The sequence below is a fragment of the Schistocerca piceifrons genome, chromosome 4 (assembly GCF_021461385.2).
Source record: "Schistocerca piceifrons isolate TAMUIC-IGC-003096 chromosome 4, iqSchPice1.1, whole genome shotgun sequence".
Classification (NCBI taxonomy): Eukaryota; Metazoa; Arthropoda; class Insecta; order Orthoptera; family Acrididae; genus Schistocerca; species Schistocerca piceifrons.
This window is the reverse complement of record NC_060141.1, coordinates 107,419,580-107,426,085: the sequence shown is the minus strand read 5'-3', so window position 1 is coordinate 107,426,085 and position 6,506 is coordinate 107,419,580. Positions and strand designations below refer to the sequence as shown.

The 6,506-nt window shown below is 41.4% G+C and overlaps 1 pseudogene; it reads left to right on the top strand.

Moving 5' to 3' along the window:
- Nucleotides 1-1,617: 1,617 nt before the first annotated feature.
- LOC124796705 lies at nucleotides 1,618-1,735 on the top strand (annotated as a pseudogene).
- Nucleotides 1,736-6,506: the final 4,771 nt, after the last annotated feature.

Here is a 6,506-nt window from a genome sequence, read left to right as displayed (position 1 = left end):
TAGTCGTTTCTATTACTAGAATAACGTTTTAAAATTTGTTTCCGTTTAATATGTGCTCTATTATCAAGTCTTAAGATCGTTCTGCTAGGTCCTTTCTACGTTTACTGAGTTAGTGAAAGCCTTCAGTACAGTTTATTTCGTGTATTCAGAGGGACATCATCCAAAGTATATATAGTTTTACATATTAAGAAGTTTTATGGTTGCTCTGCCGTTAGTAACATTTTATAGCATTTCGACCACAAACTCTTTTGATGCATGAAAATAACATAAATTTTATTCAGACACCAGCCTCATACATACAGCTATTAGAGGAATTCAGAGGAATTATGAAGTAAATATATTTAATTTTTATTACTTCTCAACTGAGCTTATTACAAAAATAATGACCTTACGTTTTTAAATGCGTCAGTATTGCATTTATTAAAGATTTTTTAAAAATGTGTATTGTCTTTTTGTGTTCTTGTCGCACAGTGCAACTGAAATATTGTTAAATAAATGTTGGTCGAATGCAATTTTGTAATTTTCACTGAGTTCGCTTCAAACCCACTTCCCAAAACGCCCCCTTACGTTTCATTGTAGTCGCTATATTTTACTCCTTGTTTCTACACAATGATTAATGTCTGCTACTATTCCGCCCTAACACAGCCATTACACCTACTGGGTAAGAGTGTGTGAGGAATAATAACAAGGAGAGACCATGAAGTTGTGATTACACATTTGGCTCATTCTTTGTACATTTTTAGTAGGCCGTTAAATCAACATCTATCAACAACAACAAAAATGAGGCGGTTGTTCGAGTCTCGCTCGAGCTTAAGATTTAATCTACATTGTTTTCATCTCTGGTCGTATTATTAAATTTAATTGACATTTGATAAGTAATATAATTAAAATCAACGTGTTTAGTGGATTTCATTTTATTTGACTACTTACAATTTTTAATTAATTTTAATTATTAGAACAAACGTATGTATAACTATCAACAAGTGAATGATGAAACGTGTAAATTTGTTCTGAAAAAGAATATCTGCCATAAATTGCGAAAACCCTTATGCGCACATTTTGATAAGATACCCGGAACTACTTAGCACCTCGACGCTTCGAACCCAGACAAAGAGGCAGGCACCATTTGGCTGTTAACCTGGGTAGCAGCGTGACGTTGCTGCTGTAGCAAGAACGAATAATTTATGCGCAAATGTTTTGAATATGACAGAATTACACTTCTACTACAAAAATGAAAGTTTAAGTCGGAGTCGAACCGTCGCATCGTACACGTTCGTCTTACGAGGCTCGAACGCTAGCTACGTGACCACAATGAACTCTAACATCCAGCACCGACGCACATGATGTATTACATGAGAGACACGTAAAAGTTCCCTATTTATTTTCTCGGAATTGCCTGAGTAGTGCTCCTTACAGCTTGCACATTACGTTGTTTTAATGGTCTGCTAGTGGTGTACAACATTTCAAGTACATCCGTAGTCCCAACGTCGTGGCTTCCTCTTGTAAGCCTGAAATGTGAAGCTACTGGAGGGTTACATACCGAACGATTACAGCAATTTAATCCGCATAACAACGTCGGCCTGTGGCTGCGTTTGCAGCGCCCTATACTGCATATAGGGCAACGGCATTACCGCAGTGGATACACCGGTTCCCGTCAGATCACCGAAGTTAAGAGCTGTCGGGCGTGGCAGGCATTTGGATGGGTGACCATCCGGGCCGCCATGTGCTGTTGCCATTTTTCGGAGTGCACTCAGCCTCGTGATCCCAATTGAGATGCTACTCGACCGAATATCTGCGGCTCCGGTCAAAGAAAACCATCGTAACGACCGGGAGAGCGGTGTGCTGACCACACGCCCCTCCTATCCGCATCCTCAGCTGAGGATGACACGGCGGTCGAATGGTTCCGATGGGCCACTTGTGGCCTGATGACGGAGTGCTTTATACTTCATATACCTGCTCTTATTGTTTCCCGCAGATTACCAAAGATACGGAGCAAAGAAATCCGAGGTGACAACCAGGTAGGTTATACCGGATACTGGACAGTATGTCCTATTTCCTGATAAAACTAAGAACAGGTAAACACATGAAATAAATTTGACAATTGAAACTGAGAAAACTGTGCTACCTTGGAAACTCTGAGTGGTTGAAAGTTGTCTCAATGGCAACAGCAACAAGACAGTGACTGCCGAAACACAACTGCTGCCACTACTCCAACGATTCGTGGAGACTTATTTGCGACAGTGGTTATCTGCATGGTTACATCCGTTTCAGACTCTTCGTCTTTGAATGAGTGTTTCTGAGTATCCTTAGCAAGGGAACCGATACACTTGCCATCACTTTCATCGGCCAGTGACCTACTAGCAAAGCTCATCCGTAGACTCATAAGACGTTTCTATGCTACTCATAAGACAATTTTCTATTTAATATAGCTTAAAAACATGGCTGCGACTGGGTATTACTTTGGAAAATTTTGTATTAGAACGAAAGCAAACGTGAGCTGTGTTTGTTGTGAAATAACAAAAAAATTCGTTTCCATGTGTCTGTGAAACATCTCTGAAATTACGAAATAGTTGCTGTACGCTGGGCTCAGCTGCATCGCCTGTCTAAAACGAGATTTTGTCAACGTCTCTATGGCAACGCCTCTTCATAGCTCTGCAGACGGCTGTTGTTTTGCGATTCACAGTTGAAAGTTGTGAAAAGCGCTGCCAGGCGTCATGGATTTCCTCAGGTTGACTCTAATGCAGGATTCTCTTAGCAGTAAAGAATTTATGTTTTAAAACTTCATGCATGATGCGACATTATTTTTACACACCGTGGAGTTTATGATGTCATATCTCACGGATTAAGTGTTGCACAATGATATAATTTTGTAGGTACATTCAGTGTCATATTTTCATACTGCCTGCTTAGTGTGATGCGAATAGAGTTAGCCCCAAAGAATTTATAAATTTAAACGTTATGCAAAACGCAGCAGTTCTTCGCACATATAGTTGTTTATGAGATCATATATCCTGAACTATAATAACTAGGTGGTTTTTATTCACACAGAAATTGTTGACTGACATTAAAGAATAAGTGTACCAAGTTTGGTTCAAACGCGTCGAAGGGTTAAGTAGTATATGTGGAACATACGCACATAGATACAGTAGTGGAAATCATCTAAAATATTGGATATTTGCGGAAAAATTAACGTTGTGGACTGGAACAGTTATGCACAGTGTATATGCAGTAATGTGAGATACAATATGAAATACGGTATACTGACAGTAATGTGAGATACAGTAAACTGACAAATGCATTTGATGTCAGTAGTACAATTTATAACATGTCGTCAACCATTCAGGTGGTAGACGTAGGAACTAAGGATAAAGGCAGTCAGCTGTCCGTCATGTTAGAGTGTGCGTATATGCCTTTACTGTAAATAGGAGACAGAGGCCTTTAGAGACAGTGTGTATTGTGTAGGTAAACCACGTCTGTGACTATTCCATGCGGAAAAAGTTGTTATGAGATAATAAATCAAAAATCGGTACGTGCAAGTAAACGGGACTCTCTAATTGTCAAATGGGTAATAAGTTGAACCGCTCAAGTAAAGTGATCGATAATTTCGTTACAATGGACGCAACATCTTGACAGAAAGGAAAGTTTGGGGTGGATAGAAAATTATTTCAGGCTTCGAAACGGTTCCTTTTGCGCAAAGAAAGGGCCACGAACTGTTATTCCTCCCAACCTGTGACTGACTTACAGTTGTCAGTAACTGCAACACGTGTACGACAAATTTTGTCAAATGACAAACAACTCGCATTCAAGAAACTACTGCGGGAATCTTCTCTAACATCCAAACATAGGCTGGACTCGAAAACATATCTCATAGATTTCAGAATGGAATAAGGTGATCTCGAGTGATGAGGAGAAGTGTAATTCAGATAGGCCTGGTGGATTTCAGTATTATTGCTGTGATATAAGACCAGAACAACAGGTAAGAACGGGCAGGAAGTTTGGTGGTGGAACTGGTATGAGTTTGGCAGCCTTCTACGCGAAAGATTAATCATGCATTTCTTTGTCGAACATTACAATGAACTATAGCACGTCACTGAGACGCTAGAGACAGAATTCATTGGAATGTATGAGAACCTTGAGCCATGTTTCTACTCCAACCAAAGAGTGGTTTGAGGATGAAGATACGCCGGCCGGGTGGCGGAGCGGTTCTAGGCGCTGCAGTCTGGAACTGCGCGACCGCTAGGGTCGCAAGTTCGAATCCTGCCTTCGGCATGGATATGTGTGATGTCCTCAGGTCAGTTAGGTTTCAGTAGTTCTACGTTCTAGGGGACTGATGACCTCAGAAGTTAAGTCTCATAGTGCTCAGAGCCATTTAAACCATTTATGAAGATCAAGATAGCTGATTTTGCTCTGGCCTCCACGTAACCCCAATATGAACACGATAGGAAATCCTTTGGTAATTCTTGTAAGACGTGTTTGTCGTTATGGAAGGCAGTAAGAGGCAGTATACCGGGTGATCAAAAAGTCAGTATAAATTTGAAAACTGAATAAATGACGGAATAATGTAGGTAGAGAGGTACAAATTGACACACATGCTTGGAATAACATTGGGTTTTATTAGAACCTAAAAAATACAAATGTTCAAGAAATGTCCGACAGATGGCGCTTCATGTGGTCAGAATAGCAATAATTATCATAACAAAGTAAGACAAAGCAAAGATGATGTTCTTTACAGGAAATGCTCAGTATGTCCACCATCATTCCTCAACAATAGCTGTAGTCGAGGAATAATGTTGTGAACAGCACTGTAATGCATGTCCGGGGTTATGGTGAGACACTGGCGTCGGATGTTGTCTTTCAGCATCCCTAGAGATGTCGGTCGATCACAGTACACTTGCGATTTCAGGTAACCCCAAACCAAATAATCGCACAGACTGGGGTCTGGGGTCCTGGGAGGCCAAGCATGACCAAAGTGGCGGCTGAGCACACGATCATCACCAAACGACGCGCACAAGAGATCTTTCACACGTCTAGCAATATGGGATTCAGCGCCATCCTGCATAAACATCGTACGTTCCAGCGGGTGTTTATCAGCTAGGCTGGGGCTGAGGCGATTCTGTAACATATCGGCGTACTTTTCACCCGTCACAGTAGCAGTTACGAAACCAGAATCACGCATTTCCTGGAAGAAAAAAGGCCCGATAACGGTAGATGTGGTAAATCCAACCCTTACCGTGACTTTCCCGTCGTGCAATGGAGTTTCCAAGACAGTTTTAGTATTTTCGGTAGCCCAAATTCTGTAGTTGTGGGCGTTGACAGACCCTCGGAGCTTGAAATGAGCTTCGTCGGTCCACAACACGTTACTCAACCAATCGTCATCCTCCGCCATCTTTTGAAACGCCCACACCGCAAATACCCTCCGCTTCACTAAATCGCCAGGTAACAGTTCATGATGCCGATGGATTCTATACGGATAGCATCGGAGGATACGCCTAAGTGCCAACCAAACAGTAGTGTATGGAATGCCGGTGCGACTTGCGACTGCACGAGCGCTGACTTCCCCGTGCTTTGACGTACCCGCTACAGTCTCCATTTCTTCCTCAACTGTCTCAGCAGCATTACGCCTTGTGCTCGGTCGGCCACTACGGGTTCTATCGTCTAAACAACCCGTGGCTTCGAACTTCGAAATCATTCTCGCCACAGCTGCATTTGTCAGCCGACCTTTACCCGTTCGAATCCCCCTCCTATGGAGATAGGATCGTAACGCTGAACTATCACATTCCCCATTCTGATAATACAGCTCCACTAAATGCTCCTTTTCAGGTAACGTCAACATGCTGCGAATGCTACTGGCGCATCTGATTCTCTCTCTCATTACAGACCCTTTTATACACGATTGTCATGCGCAGTCACTGACGTTTTGCTGTCCGGCGCCATCTGTTGGACATTTTGCGAACTTGTTTTTTTTTTGTTCTAATAAACTCCCATGTCATTCCAAGCATGTGTGACAATTTTTACCTCTCTATCTACATTATTCCGTGGTTTATTAAGTTTTCAAATTTATACTGACTTTTTAATCACCCGGTATATGCTAAAAAGTGCGACACAAGAAGACTGGGTTACAATTTCACTACAACTACACAAACCATAACAAAATCAATGCCGAAGAGAATTCTTGAGGAAATTAGGAAGAAAGGATGTTGAAAAAAGTACTAATAATGCAACAACACAACAGAAGAGTGAGTGACGTAAAATCAGTTTCCACTCAGGAAGCGCAGACGCCTTATTTCGTTACTCGTGTTATGAAAGGAATTACGTAATTCTGTAATGACTGTTAGTGTCTTACATAGATCTACTATTTTCATAATAAAGTAGGTACTGTATACTACAGACATTGTACTATTACTTTCGCAGAAACCTTACCTACATACTGAATTCTACCACTTTACATCCATTTTATAACACGTGCGGATGTTCTGGAAGTGGTTCGTTTCACGGCGCCATTGTTG